At 37.1% G+C, this 18,883-nt stretch overlaps 1 long non-coding RNA gene across 1 annotated transcript in view; it reads left to right on the top strand.

Annotated features, from left to right (window-relative positions):
* The first annotated feature begins 3,444 nt into the window (after positions 1–3,444).
* The window catches only part of LOC122472550, a 32,534-nt gene continuing 17,095 nt past the window's right edge, over positions 3,445–18,883 (top strand). The window contains exon 1 of the long non-coding RNA XR_006294468.1: positions 3,445–3,909. This is a non-coding gene — a long non-coding RNA (uncharacterized LOC122472550). The remainder of the gene's footprint in view (positions 3,910–18,883) is intronic.

Below are 18,883 nucleotides of genomic sequence, written 5' to 3' on the forward strand. Positions count from 1 at the left end.
GTCTTCTAAAAATAATAAAGGTCTTAGAGGTCTTATGCAAAATATAATTTGCAACTGATCACATTTCTTTGTTCATTATTATTATTGCCATTAGTTTTTTATTGATGTATATTTGACATACAATGTTATGTTCATTTGTATGGTGACAGGTGGTGACTACACTCATGGTGAGAATTGAGTAACGTATAGAATTATTGAATCAACATGTTGTCATTATTTTGTAAATTATTTTATAAACCAGTTTTATCATCTAGGCTATATTTCTGTGCCTGGTGAGTTTTCCTTGTTTCAGATTGCATCATTTATTTATTTTTTTAATGTTCATTTTTTATATTAAATTTTTTTTAATGTTTATTTATTTTGAGGGAGAGAGAGACAGAGTGCAAGCAGGGGAAGGGCAAAGACAGAGGGAGACACAGAATTTGAAGCAGACTCCAGTCTCTGAGCTGTCAGCACAAAGCCCAACATGGGGCTCTAACTCACAAACTGTGGGATCATGACCTGAGCTGAAGTCGGATACTTAACCAACTGATGCCCCTAATGTTCATTTATTTTTGAGAGAGAGAGAGAGAGAAAGCATGAGCACATGGGGGAGGGGCAGAGAGAGAGAGAGAGAGAGGGAGACACAGAATCCGAAGCTGGCTCCAGGCTCTGAGCTGTCAGCACAGAGCCCAGTGTGGGGCTTGAACCCATGAACTGTGAGTCATGACATGAGTCGAAGTTGAACACTTCACTGACTGAGCCACCCAGGCGCCCCAGATTGCATCATTTAATTCAGTGACTTTTTGGTGATATTTCATAGAAAAAAATAAAAGATGCGGTATAGATAGATGTGTCACGATTATTTATATGGTGGTTATAGTAAAGATAATAACTAAGATATGTTAACAAGTGTTTACTGCAGGTGAGGAAAGATGCAGAAGGTTTTATTCCCATTATCTGATTTAATACCAAAGCTCTTTCAGGAGGGTATTATTCTTGTTCCCATTTTACAGACGGGGCCTTTTGTTCATACTTTTTGAGATTAACAATTCTAGTGGTGTTAAAGCAGCTTCTGTGTAAGAAGAAAACACGCTTTAACCCCGCGGAGCGCATATTTTCTTTTTGGGTATTTCTCCTTCCAATCTTTGTCCAAATGTACTCAGTCATCAGTATATGTGCAATTCTCTATTTTGCTCTTTTCATTCACTATAGTCGTAAGAAAATGGTTTTCTTGGTCATCTTCATTTTCACATAATAACTGCATACAAGTAATTGCCCTAATTGATTTAATAATCTCCCTCTTTGGGAACGTTAGATTGTTTTCATTTTCTTTTATAGATGAAAAACTCTGTGTAAGTAGTATATTTTATCCTCTTGGTTTTCCAAAGAAAAGGTCTTATTTTCAGTCAAAGAGCAAAAAAGCTTTTGACTCATTTTAACTTTGAGTTGGGATTATTTTCACGGGAGCAGATAGTGAGCACTATTGAAACACTTATTTTGGAATCTTAAGAAAAATTGTATCTTGAACTCTGTAGGTATGGACTGTTTTTTTTGGTATTTTAAAGATACAATTTTGAATGTATGTATGATGATTGATATATAGTAACATAAGGCCTAAAGAATGATTTTTTTGCATCACTTGTTAAAATGTGTAAATTGGGCTTTGAGGAGGATGGTGTGTGCCACAAAAGTATTCATTCTTTATCGACATGTATTTCTTGAGAAACTACCACGTGTCAGGCCCCATGGTGGTCATTGAGTCTGTGATGGGGAAGGTGAAAGCCCAGCTCGTTTCCTAATGGAGCATTACGAAAGTCATGTCTAAGATTGTGTTGTTGTTGTTGTTGTTGTTGTTCTCGAGATTGTGCTGCAACACACGCTCATCCTCTAATATTTCCTACTCCTTTGTTCTTTTGCTTCCATGGACTCTGCCATATTTCTTAACTGCAGCCCCAGACATGAAGGACAAAAAATATTTTCCTTTCAGAAAGATATTTACGTAGATATAATTTCTGAGAATTCCTGAAGCCCAATTTTCCTCTCTCATCTCTGTCCTGGTAGGATTTATCTTCCTAGAATGAACCGATCTTTCTCATAGTTTGGGGGATCCCTACGTCACCTTAGCCCTGTGGCACATATCTTAGATTGCACCCAGATACATTTATATTTTCAGCACTTTGTGCTAAATAAACCAAGTGCAGGCACTTTGGACTTTCTGTTACTGGAACATCCGCATGTGAAAGTAAAATGTAAGTTTAGGATACATCCATACATTATTTTTAATACCGCAAACTAAACTGCAGTGTTCACAGGGGTCCCTTTAGGGGACCAAATGTATAAAATTCCTATTTAAAATGCAACTCAAAATTGCATTTTAATTTTTCACCAAATTCTTCCATCCCAGAAAGACCTACTAATTTGTTGATTAATATAATTTTATTGTTGTATTGTATAGTACTCTTTTTTTTATTGTTTATTTTTGAGAAGTGGGGAGGGTCAGAGAGAGAGTCTAAGATTGTCTGAAGCAGGGCTCAAACTCACGAACCCGTGAGATCATGTCCTGAGCTGAAGTCAGACACCTAAGTGACCGAGCAGCCCAAGTGCCCCATAACTGTTTTTTAAAGTCTGCAGTGCAAACTGTTTTTACTTCACTGATGTTTAAACATTTCAATGGGGAAAAATAATCATTTAATAAATATTACATTGATTTAATGGCTCACCATGCAGATCAAACTTTTTACTGGTCAACTGGATGTTGCACTTTAAAGAATATTGTAACGTCATTTTGTAGGAATGTTATTATGTGTGCTACCAATATACATTTAAATTTCAGTAAATTCCTTAATGCATGTGTGTGTATATCTACCTATCAACTGATGGATCCATAGATACACACTTCTATATGATTTCAGTAGACTGATATTTTTGAAGGAAAATTTTTGAATAGAATGTTAAAATGTCTGTCTCTCAGTCTCAAGCTGCATAAGTTATTCTTAACTGTGATGCCCAAATTAGTTTCTCACCTTTTTGTGTATAAATTTGATTTCAACTTTTATGTGAGGATACGTTCCAGGAATGGGAATTTATAGAGTACTCTTCTTGATGAAAAGGGGATAGATGGAGACAATTTCATGATGTCAGAATACCGTTTCCCATGGGTTGACTTAAGGCCACTTCGCTGTGAAGCTGGCTCCGCGGGGTAACAGTCTGTCCGTAGACATTACCAAGGTAGCACAGAGGTGGAAAAGGAAATACAAAGGCATCTGAAAAAGGAACTCTGATAGATTTTTTTAATTCTCCTTACATTTCTAATATCCCATATCCTTAACATTGGGATTAAAGTACTCTCTGTTGCAACTTTGCACATACCCTACTGTTTGAACTCAAAACCCTAAGAACTACATGTCTGAGATCTGAATGTATTCTGGGTCCCAAATCAATCTTGTCACTCCTCAGAAAGCAATGCAAGATAATAAGTAGTATTCACCTGATTGCTTTCCTGCTCCGAGACAGCTGGTGACGCGTGTCTTCCTGATAACCAAGAGTTTCAGATCTAAGGCAGGGATAAAGGGAAGCCGGGAGCTCGCAGAATCTAAATTTGACAGTCGATGGCTGAGGAGAGGGTCAGAAAGGATAGAATCTGTGACACGTATGAGAAGGGAACAAAATTTATCTGCTCTGGTTGCAATGATTAGATGTCTCTTTGTCTGGCTTTCTTACAGCAGTTGACTGATTGTACCCGCCAGCTGGCTAATATCATAATTAACAAAGTTGCTACTACATCTGCAAAGTTTAATCGAAAAATTTGCCAGTGATATGATGGCATTGTCACAAAGATCACAAGGGACACGGAGTTGACTTTTGCTCAAGGTGGAATGGCAAAGCTGTATGGGCAAGATGAGAAATCGTGCACTTGTTCAGCCAAAGGTATGTTTTGTTTTGGGTTTCGTTTTCCATAATTCTACACCTGGGCTTTCTTACTGAGATTTTCATTTGATGGCTTGTGGGCTCTTCTTTGTTTTGTGACCAAAATGATTCATAAAAAAAATCCATATGCATCTTGAGCATTGACGGCATGTTCTCTTAAAGCTTTGGGGTTATTTTTTTTCCCAGATCTGGAAATTCAGAAATATAATGAAATGGCTTTTGATACAGAGAATGGAGTATAAAGCAATGTTTTGCCTGTTGTTGTGTCTAATCTTTATCAGTTTTCAGAATAACCATTTGTTAACAAATATCAATTGAACATGTATATCGTGTAGTATTGGATTTATTTTGCTCAACAATAAAAGCCATTGCTCTGCTTTATTCTATTGTGTCAACCTAGTATAGGAGTGAAAAAAAAGCAAGCATAGTTATAGAATATGAAGAGGTTCTATTTCAGTTCCAAGAAATGCTCAAAGCAAGGGAAAGGAAGGCTGAGGTCTTGACTTTTGTTCAAGTAATTGGGGCTTTTTACATTTAGAAAGACCAGTATTTCTTAAAATGATGTGCTATTCCTCAATGCCAGTCTGGCCATTGACTGTTATACCTGTATTTTCTTTTCACTGTCATTTGCTTTGCCTGATTGAATATTCAGGCTCTGGGGAGTTTCCCAAATTATAGCCAGCACGTATTCCTAATTAATGAACTTGAATATTGATGGGGAGGAGCACATGTGCCTCTGTGTACATGCCTGTGTGCTTCCTCTGAGTACAAAGAGAGAGGAAGGTATCTCAAAAAATACGCAGAAGGTGAAGTTTGGGTTATTTATGCTGTCACACCACCACTATAATACCAAGGTGATCAATTTCCAGTATAATTGGGACTTATGCTGAGGTCCTTTACTTTCCCTCTGTGTTCATCCAGACCACTATATCATGGCAAAAATAAAGCAAGAATTTGTGTGTGTGTGTGTGTGTGTGTGTGTCTGTGTTTTACCAACGCCATTTGTTGTGTGTGTTGATAGAAGTTTTTAAACATAATGAAATAACATTTTCGAAACAAATTAGTGCACAGCATGCATATTTTTAATAAACCCAATTAAACTTTCTCATGGCTTTATTCCTAGTCATGGGAGACTAGCTACTCTGAACGTATTTATTTTAAAATGTGGCAATCAAGTTTCATATTCTCAAATTTAAAAAATAAGCCATTTATGGGACTGTGAATTCTAAAGCCGTTCAGTGTCCAAATAATAGAAAAACATGTTTGTTGAAATTTTGGTTAAAATTTGACTTAACACATTTCCAATCTTCACTAAAATTTAATGGTGACAAGAAAAGCTGAAAGTGGAGGTTTAAGATACTGTTTTATTGTATTTTGGACATCATTTTCAAAAGAGAATGTTATTCTCACGAGAGAGACTCTTCTTTCTTTCTTCGGCTTTTCATCTCTCCCCTCCTGGAATCTGGTACGCAATAGGCACTCAATATATATTTATCGAGTGAGTGAATTAATGAATTTAAGTCCTTCTGTTGCTATTCAAATATGGTTAACATTGGCTTCTTCCAAATCAATAACTTTTGAATGCAGTAAACAGTATGGATAGGAGCAAGTAGATGAATGGCATAATCACAGACAACAGGGAGGATTAAGTTCCTAAAATAATATAATGTTGTTTTAACCTAAACCCCCATAATATTTTGTGTAATTGAGATTTACTATTGTAAGAACTCAGTTGGAGTAGCGAAGGTCTATGAGGATTAGAAGAGGCCAGGAAAGTAGTTCACAGCTGATGCACCCGTTCTTTTAAACAGGATTATCTCCTGAGATGTGTAGAAATGAACTCTTGACAGAGTTTCAAAGGAATTAATATTTTTGGTAAAATGTGCTAATGTAAAGAGTTAGAAGATTAGCGATGCATAATGAAAGCAGTGCGTTCTTTCTCATGGAAATAGGAATATAATAAATGTCCTGCAGGTGATGGGGGCCGTGGCAATTTTATTGAAGATTAAAGTTTGATTGACCTTTGTTAGGGTGATTAACCCTTCTGAAATTAAAAGCCAGAGCTGAATTATTCTGGCCAATTTAAATGCGAACATTGAGCAGGTCGTATGTCATTCAAATAATAATAATAATAATAATAATAAACCGTCCTATTCTAATGTTCATTTGTGCATGTCTGGATGGGATGCCGCTTTGGAAGGATCTCTGGTGAGAGCATCCCAGTGGCAGAGAGTATGGAATAATGTATAGATAATTGGGAGCACGTGGGCAGAGTCCCAGGCATCGCTCCCCCATCCAAACACGAAAACCACCACTCAGAAAAAGCAGGGAGCCTGAAGGCAATCACCACACACTGAAAATGCGTGCTCTCAATAGAAAACCAATCTAGGAATATCCTGCAAAGGTTAGGAGTAAATAACAGTGACATCTTTATTCTAATCTGCTGGCAATCACCTAAACTGCGTATTATATCCGTGTTGAATCTGTATGATGTCTCCTGAAAATGGGGGCTTTGTCGGTACAGTGGCTTATGAAGCTGTTTGTAAAAGTTGATTGTTCCCAGTGTCTAGAATTTTAATTGCCTGTGATCTCTGAGAGTCTATAAATACTTTCAGCGTCTTTATTGTTAAAAAATGTTATAGGAGGGGCAAACTCTAGTTATTTACAAAGTCCCGTAAATGGTTTGGTTTTATTTTTCTTTGTTAAGTTTTTCAGACACGTTTGTGAAAAGTTGCATATGCATAATCACTTCAAAAAAAAACTGTTTCCATTTTTCATATCATGTTAAATTTTTTTATTACTCAGTCGGTGAATATTTTAAGTTTTAAGTCCCGCCACACAGTGAACAATCTTCCTTTTATGTGTCTGTGGACTATTAAAATGATAATACAGGTTCTCTTCATTCTATATGTAATTTACTACTCTCTTTTCATCAAAGCATTCACTCTGAATGTGTCAAGGTAGAAAAGTCCCAAGTATTATAGTGTAAAAATTAAGAAGCCTGAGGTGCTATGGTTTATTTTTGCACAAGCTTTTCATGTACTCTTTTAACATTTTTTCCTGAAAGATAGGCTTCTATTCCAGACCTATGAAGAAAGTCAAAGAGGAAAAACCTGTGATAGAGTGACAGATAATTCAGCTAGCAAAGTGACTCTGGCATCCTCCAAAGAGCTGGCTAATACCTTGCAGCATAGATTAATAATATGTTTAGCTAAGATCTGTTTGTCATAAAGATAATTTCCTAATTCTTAATCTTGGGGCTAGTATTCAACCATAAATTGTAAACAAATATGTTGTTCTATACCTTGCCTGATAAAGTGTAGATTATCAGCTTTGGCTTTGGTACATTCAATTGTCAAACTTAAAAAAAAAAAATCTAATTGTTCCATGATAATACTCGCTTTCTTATTAGAGATAATTTTCACTAAAAAAAATAAACTGCTAAACGAAATCTCTAAAATAAGCACTATTAATTCTTCAGCTATAATTCAATAATCTCCTCTAATTTGATTCTTCTTGTTTTACCTCTTACCAGAACTGAATGAAAATAATTGGGGGCATTAAAATGTGTTGTGAGAACGACGTTCTCTAAACATAAAAACCGAATATGCCAAACTACTGATAACATCCCTGCATTGCCATCCATTACCAGCAATCTTTCCCATAAAAGAAAATCATGGCTCGAGAAGGCGAGATACATATTGTCGTAGTGCAAGGAAAAGACGTGCAGCAAGAGCAGAGGCAAATAAGATTATATTTTGTTAAATCCCAAATCCAGTCATTTGTTTTGCTTCAGTGTATTTAGAAGGCATTTTTATTTCTTTGTTGCCTTTGTTTCTAGCAGTCTGTTCCCCTCCAATCCACCTAATCCCAGACCTGACATCTTCTCTTGTGGCTGTAAAATAACATTCTTTACCATTAACAAGCAAAATTAATCCATTTGCTATTTTCTTGGGGGGGAGTCCTTCTGTTTAAAAAAGGGACCGTTCAGGGAGTGACCAGTGGTGTCATTTTACTCATTGTATATTGTACTGTTGACGAGTCAACAATTTCATTCAATTCCACAAAAATTTACAGTAGACCTACTGGGAGCATTTTTATGGTGCCGGGCTAAAGAGACATGACAAGTGGCAAATGCAAGGATTTTCAAGGGTTTTAAAATCACTAACAGTCCACCACGAAGGAGTCACGTATGAAGTTTTCAAGATGTTATTCTCCCTAACAGAGAGTACTACTAGCATAAAATAATTCGGCTAATGTTGGTCAGATGATTTTTTTCTGGTGATTTGTGTGACAAAATAATAGAGATGCTCTAGAAACAGTAAGCGCTCCGATGCTGACTTTCCGGCTAATTGTGAAAGTTTTGTAGCATTCGTGTTCAGGCGAATTGGAAGACTACCAAATGTAGTGTGGTGGCACATGGCCTGGTGATGCATTCCATGCTATTTGTATTGACACCACCTCTCCATACGACTCTGGAATATGGAGAGCTGCTTGATAAAATAACTCTGACTAGAATGCCTCTAGCATTAGTATTTCTGGGGCCATCACTACTCTGTATTGGGTTTCAGCAAGCATTATTTGAGCACCCCCTACGTGCCAGGCATTCCCTCCAACCCAGTGAGGTGGGTCCGTGAGCCATGTTTTATGGACCAGTAACCAAGGCTGGGGGTGGAGAAGGATTTGCCTAGGTTGAAAGCTGGCGCCATACTTCAAGGCCTTCTTCGCCAGAGCTGGTGTTGCCATATCCATCGCATTCCACTTTGCTACAAACTTGGGGACTGTGATCGTGGGAGTTTTAGATGAATTTAAACTCTTTCCTCAGACAAAAGGATTTGCTAAGTTGCAGGGACTACGGGGAAAGAATTTATTCTCCCCTGCTTCACTCCTAAGGAAGTAAGAGAAGAGGTGCTTTAGAATGACATAGATTATTCGCGGGCACATCCATGCAATAAACTTCATTTAGCTCATTTTGTGGAGACTAAAAGTTATCCTCCCCAAATATTAATCATTTAGTTCATTTAAAGTCAGCTGTTAGGCTTTAAAAAAATTGTCTTTAAAATGTTTGTATTTACATATCTTTCACTTGAAGTTTGTAAATAATTCTGTTAACAGAGTCGAAGTCAGAGGTACCCCTTCTCACCTCATACACTTTCATTGGTGGAAGACAACCAATGATAAATGTGCCTCCATGTTTTATAATCCCTGCTCTTGAAACCAGATATGAGCACAGAGTCTTTCAGATTTCTATTCCATAGGGAATTGTCCAGTCGTTTATGCCAAATGAGCTTAAGGAAGTATGTGGAAAAAATCTTTTTGATAAATATATACATATATGTATGTATGTAAATATATATGTATGTATGTAAATATATATACATATTTATATAAATATAAATATGTATGTATGTATATCATATATATATATAAAATACAAGTTGTGTGAGGTTACTGAAATATGAGAGAAAGACATCACACTACTTGCAAAACCCATCTTAGTTCTCGTTTCCTGATTTATTATGAGAACAAAAAATTATCACGGGTTAAACAAAAAGTAAACCTTTGCAAAATTAGCATAGGAGGTTCTAAAAGTTTGGAATGGAGAGATATATTTTCAGTTGGAGATTTGGTCCCCTTTTTAAAAGATGATTCTTTTGGTCTGTGAACTCTCAGAGTTTGGCTCAGAGGAGTGTGATAGGTCTAAAGCCATCTCTGTATCCGCCCACAGGGCCTCGAAGCCTGCCTGAAGCACAGTAGGTACTGAGGAAATGTTTGTTAAACTAGATTGTGACTATTACCATTAAAATAAAGCTAGGGACACTGAACTCAGTACTTTATTATAAGGTCCTGGTGTCTGCATTAAGAAAGAAGTCTAAGGTTCAAAGTTAGAAAAGAGAAAGGCGAAATTGAGATAGGTAGATAGAAAGGTAGGTAGGTAGGTAGATAGATAGATAGATAGATAGTAGACAGACAGATAGATGATAGATAGATTCCATATCTACTATAGAATCCTTTTGAAAATGACCCAATTTTCCCTTTACTTTTAGCTCTAACTCTAAGCCTGCCAATTCCCTCCCACCCTGAATTGGTTACTGATAACTTACCAACAGCTGAACTAGTTTTTCTGAACAGACTAGAAAATCTAATCAAAGTTATCAGATTGGTTTATGTTTATAGGAAGACAGAAAAAATGATTCGCAATATTCATTTGGGGAATGAATGAAAGGCAGCTAGAGGGGATTGTGTAGACTCCGTGACATAAGAGCATTCACAAGAAAATGAGAAATTGCTATTGTGATTCTCACTGCAGCCCAAGTCCTTCGCAGCAGAGAACATGAAAGTGTGTAAGAAAACAAGACCTACTGAGAGCATCCTCCCTAAGAGATGCTAAGCAAGATGGAAGAGCAAGTTTGACCAACATCTCTTCTAAGTACATAAATACTTGACAATTCATTAACCATTTGAGTCCTGCTTGACGATGATTAAACCCTTAGGTGGATGTGAATCAGCTTTACTATGTGGAAACATGGAGAGAAACAGTTGTGAAAAATATGATCCAATTTCTGAAAATACAGGCCAATTAAAGTTTGAGATTTAATTTAGGAATTTTTACTCTGTCTGCATGATGTATATGTTAGTGATGATTTCTCTCCCCTCATTCTTCATCTTCATAAGCAAAAGGAGATTTTTTACTTATTGACGTATTACTGAAGAATCTAGCTTTTCTCCAAAATTACACATTTTTTTGCATAAATGTGCCTAATTACCTGAATTCAGTTTTGATTAGCAGTGTTAATTGATGCAGCTGTGGATGGTATCTGTTTACCTAAATTACCATGTGCAAACAGCAATATGTCTGGAAGTGAATATGCTAAACTGAAAATACTAATTAGCTAAGACAGATTGTTATTCAAGTCACATCGTGGAGCTTTCTAATGAAAGCCTGGATGTGTCAGGGTTTTATGATATTCAGACAGAAATGTCTATATTACATATGATTTCTAAATTTAATTCATAAGAACAGATGGGATGTCAGCCAGGGTTCTTCCGCCTTATTCCAGTATTAATGTGAATATTTGACTCAACTGGAGATATATTCATATGTTTTTTTGTTAAGAAACTCATCATGTGCTTTGGTAGTGTGCCAGCCCTGCTCATCCAGATTCATCTATTTCTTGACCAATGTATTTCCAGATTACATCCACCTACTGTCCCAAAGATGAAGATAAATAAACCACCTTGCAAATTTGATCACATCAACTGATTAATTTAATGAAATCCAATAGTAGGAATGTTAGTTAAACAGACAGCTTACAGTGAGTAGCATTTTAGGGAGTGTTTTCTTTTTGCATCCCAAATAACTACTGCTAATAATAACTTGATCATACAATTCTTAAGAAGCAATGAGCGGGTTGCAGTGCTAAAAGGTAAGTTCTCATTGCCTTCCTGTTGTCTCATCTTCAATCATTTAAAAATGGATAGCAAAGCGGCACTTCTTTTCAGGTGCCCAGTTTTAAAGTATTATAGCTTTTACTGTGTCTTTGATTCCCATTACCTGTGTCCTAAAGCATGACCCGCTTTGCTTAAGGTTTCTCTCCAAAGAAAGCATTAATCTTTCACTGTCTGCTGTGGCACTCAGCGCTCCTTAATGGCAACGTAACTTAGAGGTACCCAAAGATTAGAGTACAAATCCTACACATCATATTGTGAAGAATAATGGACCCATCCTCCCTTTCCCAAGAGGCTGAATAACTGTGCTTAATACATAATAAGTCTCCTCTTCCCAAAGGCTGTGAAAGTAAGGCCTCTTGACTCAGACTTAAGAGTTTAAGATCCCTTATTAGATATTTTAAGATGCCATGAGCAAAATGGGGATAATTTTCATGATGCAAATTTGAACATAATTATAGTTTGGCATATTTAATTTAGGTGTAAGTGAGAGTTATAATTACCAAAAATTGAATTATTTCAATTATGCTAATTTCTACTCCCAAAGTTTTGTGTCACTTGGGTTCTCTAAGATAGGTTTAGATCCAGCAAAATTACAATGGAATCTATACTAAAAATAAGGAATTTGTGGAAATGACTCTGCTCTCATTACTTTTTGGCCCCAGAAATGTTAAAGTACTATTAAAAGGCCCAGGAAACCATGAAGTGCTTGAAATAGCTTAAATCACGGTGGAAAAGGGGACTAGTCCTGCTTGGGCCGGTAGTCTTCCATTTTCTGTATCAATACCAATGGTAGCATGATTGCTATTTGCTGTGTAATCAATGAAGCTAATCCCAGTATTTTTAAAATCAAATGTGTATAATCATTATGGTAATTTAATAGTGTGCTTTGAGAAATCACCTTCAGCATTGTCTTGCCTTTGTCATTCTAGCGTTCGTCTTTTCAAAAATGCTTAGTGCAAAATTCCTTTATTTTTTTAAATGTCTCTATTTTTTAAGAACTTGGGAGTATTGTATTTCCCAGTGGTTAAAGGTAGTAGTTAAAGGTATCCCCATGTTCTGTGGACAGTCTCGGGAGTTCACTGTTAAAGAACCAAAATGTGTGTGTATGCACGTGTGTGTACATTCATTCATAAAATCGCCTAAATGAAGAGATGAATGTAGACATTACAGTCCACCCACCCGTTTGATTGTCGGGTGCGTTTACTTTTGTGCTGCTGTGTTCACTAAAGCAACTGCTAAATAAATATAAGTCTTCTTTCAGAGCATAGATAAAAGGAGAAAAATCCTCCCTGCCAAGTTCAGCCATCTCTTCTATTCCAAGTGATGTTTGGGGCTCTCTTTGCTCGCCATGAGATTTCCTAGAGATTTCCTAGATATCCACAACCCAAAAGTTGTGGGTTTTTTGTCTCCATGTGTAGATGTGAACTTGTCTTGTGTCAGAATCTTTTCTATCATCTTTGTTGGCAAATGTTAGCCTTTCTACACAGTAACCTTAAAATAGGAAAACAGGTCAGTGATGTGAAAGGTAAAATAGAGTTACGGAGGTTTATCAGACATTCCAATGAATTGTCTTTAGGCAAATCACTTAACCTTGGTGTGCAAATTAGTTAATTTTAAGAATAAATACAGCTATCTTTCTGACTTATTAAGGATTTATCACTTGTGCCCAAGGTTCAATAGATCTGTAAATGAAGTGTATGAATCTTTTCTTTGAACTCTAATTGGCATGTGGGGGAAGCAGGTCAGACTGAGTTAAAGGCTGAGAGACTTAATCCTTTGAAGAAATTTTGATTTAGTTTTATTACTTCTAAGTATTGCTAATGTATTCAAAGACTAATTTGACTCTTTGACGGCTTCATGTATGCTGGTTTCTTTTCAAAAGGGTAGACTGTAGACTCCCTGAGGGATATCTTTGGCTTTTTTGTTAAGCCTTCCCCTGTACCTTCACATATTTCTATCACATGAAAAATGGTATGCACACAGTAGGAGCACTCAGGGTACACCTTGAGTGAACTGTGGATGCCAATGAGTAAAAGTCATGGCCATTAACCCCTTTTATAACTCTCCGTAACCTGCATTGTAAGATACTATATATTACCTGACCCAGAGGTAATAAACCCTCTGAAGATACATGAAAAACTTTTAAAGATATATTTTGAAAAAGTTGCATATTTTTTATCAGTTTATATTTGGTCAAAGGAGCCCTAACACTTTACAAGGACAGAATTCATTTGAATTTGCTCTTTGAGAAGTGTAACATATGCTACACTTGAATTAATGCAAATTTCAGGTGAATAGGATTTGACTTGGTAAGCAACGCTTTGTAAATAGGGAGACCTGAATGTAGATTTGGCCTCTGTCACTTTAGCAGTGTGACTTTGGGGCACTTCTTAATTCTTTTGGGCCTTAGTTTACCCATATGCAACAGAGAGATAATAATACCTACTTAAAGTGGTATTACGATGAATAAACCACATGATGTATATAAACACCTTAACTCAATGCCAATCATCAATTTGACTCTATAAATAATAGATACAATTATTTTATAAAATACAGCTCTGCATCAAAAACCAACAGAGATAATTAGAGAAATTTTCTTAATGTGGCATTCATTAACTCTTAAAGTCTTAGGCAGTATAGTGGTTCAAATTTCCCACCAGTATATATAAAAGCCCATTTTGTCCCAGGTGTATACGTATGCGTATGTGTTCATACACATGCACATATCATTTACGTAGAAAGAATGAAATTAAACATCTGGCTTTTCAAGGTATGTTGTACATGAATATACCTTCCTTCTTTTCTAATAATTTCTTACAGCTGTGTAGCATTTCATGCTCAAAAATTATTCTGTACACATTATCAAATGTAATCTTCACAGTACTGAGATAGGACAAGTGACATTTCATTCTTCTTTATGAATGAGATATGTGGAGATGTGAAGGGACCTACCCAGTGTCTCTTACTACAGTGAGGGTCAGGGAAGAAATGAAGATAGGAGAATACGTTCAGAGACTTTTTGTGGACTGTTTGGAAAAAAGAAGCTAGTAATGCTGTTTTCTCCATGCAATATTAACAGAGCAACGTCCTATGAAATATTACTACATTTAAGTATAGGGCCCAGGGATGAGTATATTGTGAAATCCAGGACATTATCCAGGTTTCACAGGTGGTGTGGAATTTGTTTCTCCTCGATAAAGATGTATTAAGAAATTCTGACTCATTGCATTGTTCACGACAGTTAAAGATTATTATTTCCATTGTTACTGCTAGGGTTTATATGGAAATGAGGCGAGCCATATTTTGAAAAGCTGGGACCAGGAATTTGGGTCTCCCTTAGGCCTGGCCAAAAGCCCAGAGGTCGAAACATGGGTGTGTGTCTAAGGATTTCTTAAGAAATTAGCACCGGGAGCCAGATGTTCGAAAAACCTATTCTTCCTTCATATAAAGAGCCGGTAATAGGAAACAGAAGATGACCCAAGGAAAATCATTTCAGTCATCATCATTTATTATGTGTTATGTTGGGTTACATTATTTCACTGATTCCACAAACATCTTATAAACACTTTGTATTTGTGAGGTATTGCAAAAGGTACTGTAGGAATATAGAAAGTATAAGACACAACTTCACCTTGAATAACTACCGCATTATATACCTACAGTTACAACAGGATATAGTTTAAGTGGCAGATTCTGCCTCCTTTAATTTTAAGGATATTAAGTGTTACATTTATTCATTCAACAAATATTAGTTCCTCCTTGCATTGGTAGTGGAATGCAAACATGGTCTGTGAAATTAGATGACCTGGGTGTAGATCATTGGTTCTCCACTAATTAGAGGTGGGGCAAATTATTTGAATCTCCAGCTTGCTTATCTATACAATTGAGTTGATCATAATAAGATCAATATGGGGTTAACAATCATTGTAAGTCGCTTCCCACCGTGTGGGGCACACACAAGTGCTATCATTTCATGAAAGTGAGTGCTTCTCCGGTCAAGGGATGTAAAAGTAGTTGGAGTGGAAATCCACACACCTAGGGCAACTGGAGATTTCTACATGGCATTTAAGTAAGTACAGTCTAACATGGTCAGACTCCATAGGTGCTGACAGAATTTAGAAATAGGAAAGGTCTTTTGGAGAAAAGGAAAACAATAGCAAAACTGCTTTCTGAACTGTGTGGTGTCTAGATTCCAGGCATGCCGTTGTTCAGTACATACAGCCTGATGAGCATCTCCCTGGAGACTACTGTTAATTTGAGAACCTACAACATCTGTGTGGTTTAAATAGGACCAGAGCCCAAACCTACAGCCACATAGAACACGATTTCCTATTCAGTGTGGTTGAATAGGACAGCTTCCATCCCTGGGCTTTGATCAATGAACTACATGGACCTAATTGATGCTGGGTTGTTGCCTTTTCAGACTGCAGGCATGGTAGAGTGTTGGTGTATGTGGACTCTTTCTGGGTTCTTATGTCCAGAAATTCCAAATTAGATTTTTGTCATTAGCTCGTCAAGCTTGTCTTAAGCCCACTTAATGAGGTCTGCCGGTGGAATGTCTTTTATGTTCTGTGGCCTTTATGCTTAGTCTCAGCTACTCTCAACTGTGGCTGAGAAGTTAATGAAGTCACCACAGTGCTCGCTTGTCTGCTGCTTTTGAAAACACACCTCGTATGTGTTTGGGTATTTAAATTCTGTTTTCTAGCTTTTAGGGTTTATATCCTCGTGGTGCATTCAAGTGCTATGGAAATAAGACCAGATGGATGTGACAACCAGCCATTCGGGAAATTACATACACATTACATTTTAGAAAACCAGCGTACATATGTCTATCTGGATGCGTTCATATGCTGGATTATTTTTGTTGCAGCCAAATGGTTGAGATTTCAGTGAGGCAGTTACCTAGAATGTCAGCTTGAGAATTCCTTTCAGAGGAAAAGCAGGGCCCGCAGTGAGCTGTTTTGTCAAACACAGTGAACGTGGGGACAGAGTTAAAGGTCCCGCTGCATTTCTCTACCTTCCTTTAGTTTTCTCCAGAGTCCTCATCAGTCCAGACATTATATTCTTAATTTCTTTACTGCCTACCTTCCCCCCGATTCAAGGAGAGGAAATTCTTCTGCTTTGTCTAATACTTGGAGTGCTTGCCACATAGTAAGCACTCTACATATGATAATGAATAAATTGGCTATTGCTGAGATAATGAAATGGTATTTAATCTCCCCTTGTGCTAAAAGCCAGCAGAACGTGGAGGTTTTCTTTTGTCTCTGAAATGATGAACATGTAATCGTGAGCAATGGTGATGATGGGCATGATCATGCCTGTCACTTGCTACGTGCTAGGTACTGGTCCAAGTGCTCACAGACCTTTTGTGTGGAGGCTGTTTGTCTCCCTAGCTTATGGATGGGGAATCTGAAGCACAAATACTCTGACATGCCAGAGCCAAGATTCAAACCCTTGGGCCTGCTCTTCTATACCGCGTGTGTTGTCAAAGGCTACTTTTAGGGTTTGAAAATAAGTTATCTCAGGAATTTATGCATCCTTTCATTTAGCAAAAATCATCCCACAACTATGATCTATTAGTTCCGTGCTGTTCTTAAATATGCTATTTCGTGCAAGTATTCCCCTTGTACTCTAAGAAGTAGAAATGTGTAAAGGCAGTCACTTCTCTTATTTTATATTACTCTCTCCATTGATTTGCCCACCTACTTGGCTCTTCTGTGGAAGGGGAAAAAAATGATGATAAATGCTGTAAATAAATACTCTGGGTTTCTATGCCAGTTAGGATATTGTGTTAACAATCCCAAAGCATATTGTCAAGCTAAACGGAAAAATTGGTACTGGGGATTCTACCTTGGCTTACTCATGGTTACTCAAGTTTCATTCTTATTGACACAAATGGGGATCGAATATTCAAATTTAGATCTGAATTCCAAATATATTAAAGAACTTTCAGCAACAAATGTGTCTGCCCAATTGGGGGTGGTTAACTTAAGATTAAAGATTGGTTCCTGTACCTCAGCACAGACCTCCCATGGTGGTGTATGCTTTGTCCCCGGTGAGTGCCAGAAGAAACGAAGAAGACAAAATAGAATTGTAAATCCCCTACAAATTGGTGAAATCACCTCCAGACACATAGGTCATCAGGAAGTGGACAGTGTATAGCATTCAATGACTAATAAATCTTCAGAAGAATGGCAGTTTTTAGGGATAATTTGTGTAGTGGGGGAACAGTGTTCCATAGGAAGAGGGACCATATCCTCATAAGAACTGGGAATTTTGTTCATGACCTATGCATGTCCCTGAAACCTTTCCTATTGTCCATCCACACGGCCACATTATTTTACCAATTCATTTTTCTGATACTTCTTTCAGTCAGTCCAGATACCCAAGTCAGTCTTCCTACATCCCTTCTCTTAAATTTATCAGTTCCATGAAATCCCACTCAAAAATGAAATAGCCTTATTTGGGGCTTACATAACTCTATTGATTCCTTTTATATAATATGCATTTATATGTTATACATTCGTGATGTTACCTAATTTGGTAGAATATCAATTCCTTGCCCCTACTGACTGAATAAGATAATTCATGCAAAATGTTTAGCAAATTAAGTACATGGTAACAAACCCCAATAATGGCAACCATTACCTGTAAACACACTCAAATACATTGGAAGAAACTTGGAGAAATCCATTTTAAACAAGGACTTTGGGATGAACTCATGATTTTTTCCATTCAGGGTCAGATAAACAAAATCATAGGTTTCTCTTAAATTACACTCCAGGACTTTATCTCCATACTCTCTCTAGAATGCTTCCTTATACCTTCCGTTTCATACATTATGAAACCAACCGGTCCTCATGTAACAATCATCATCATCGTTATCATCATCACCATGATAACCATTTCTCCAAAAAACACTTAACAATATTTACAGAGTACTTTACACTTTATAAGGTACTTCCCTTTGTGTTTTCTTCTTCCCACAACCCTCTGTGGTTGACATTGCAAGTACAGAGGAAACAAATCACGTTGCTAGTGTAGGACAGATCTAAGATTCAGAGTCTGATTCTCAGATGGCATATCACAGTGATGAATGGGAGATATGTGCAAAAATTGTACTGCAGACAATTTTTAATAACACCTGCAGGCATATCTCACCTTCAGAGAACAAATTTTGGAAATAATATTTTTGAACTAATCAGTGATTGAGCCTGACCTTAAGGAATGTAGACATTCTCTCTTGTATGTCTCCAGTTGGTGACTGTGGAAAGGGTTCTGAGACCTTGGTTTCCAGCTGCCCCCAAAGCTCTTGCAGCAGACAGAAAAGCAAGCAGGTAATCAGGGTATAGAGTTAAGAACATCTGCTTTCTTATCAGGACTGTAATGTGACAAGGCCAGAAATATGACGGGTTATGGCATTTTTTTAAAGACTTAACATTTTTAGAGCAGCTTTAGGTTTACAACAATATTGAAAGGAGGGTACAGAGACTTCCCATATACCCCCAGCTCCACACAT

Source organism: Prionailurus bengalensis, chromosome B4, assembly GCF_016509475.1.
Source record: "Prionailurus bengalensis isolate Pbe53 chromosome B4, Fcat_Pben_1.1_paternal_pri, whole genome shotgun sequence".
NCBI lineage: Eukaryota > Metazoa > Chordata > Mammalia > Carnivora > Felidae > Prionailurus > Prionailurus bengalensis.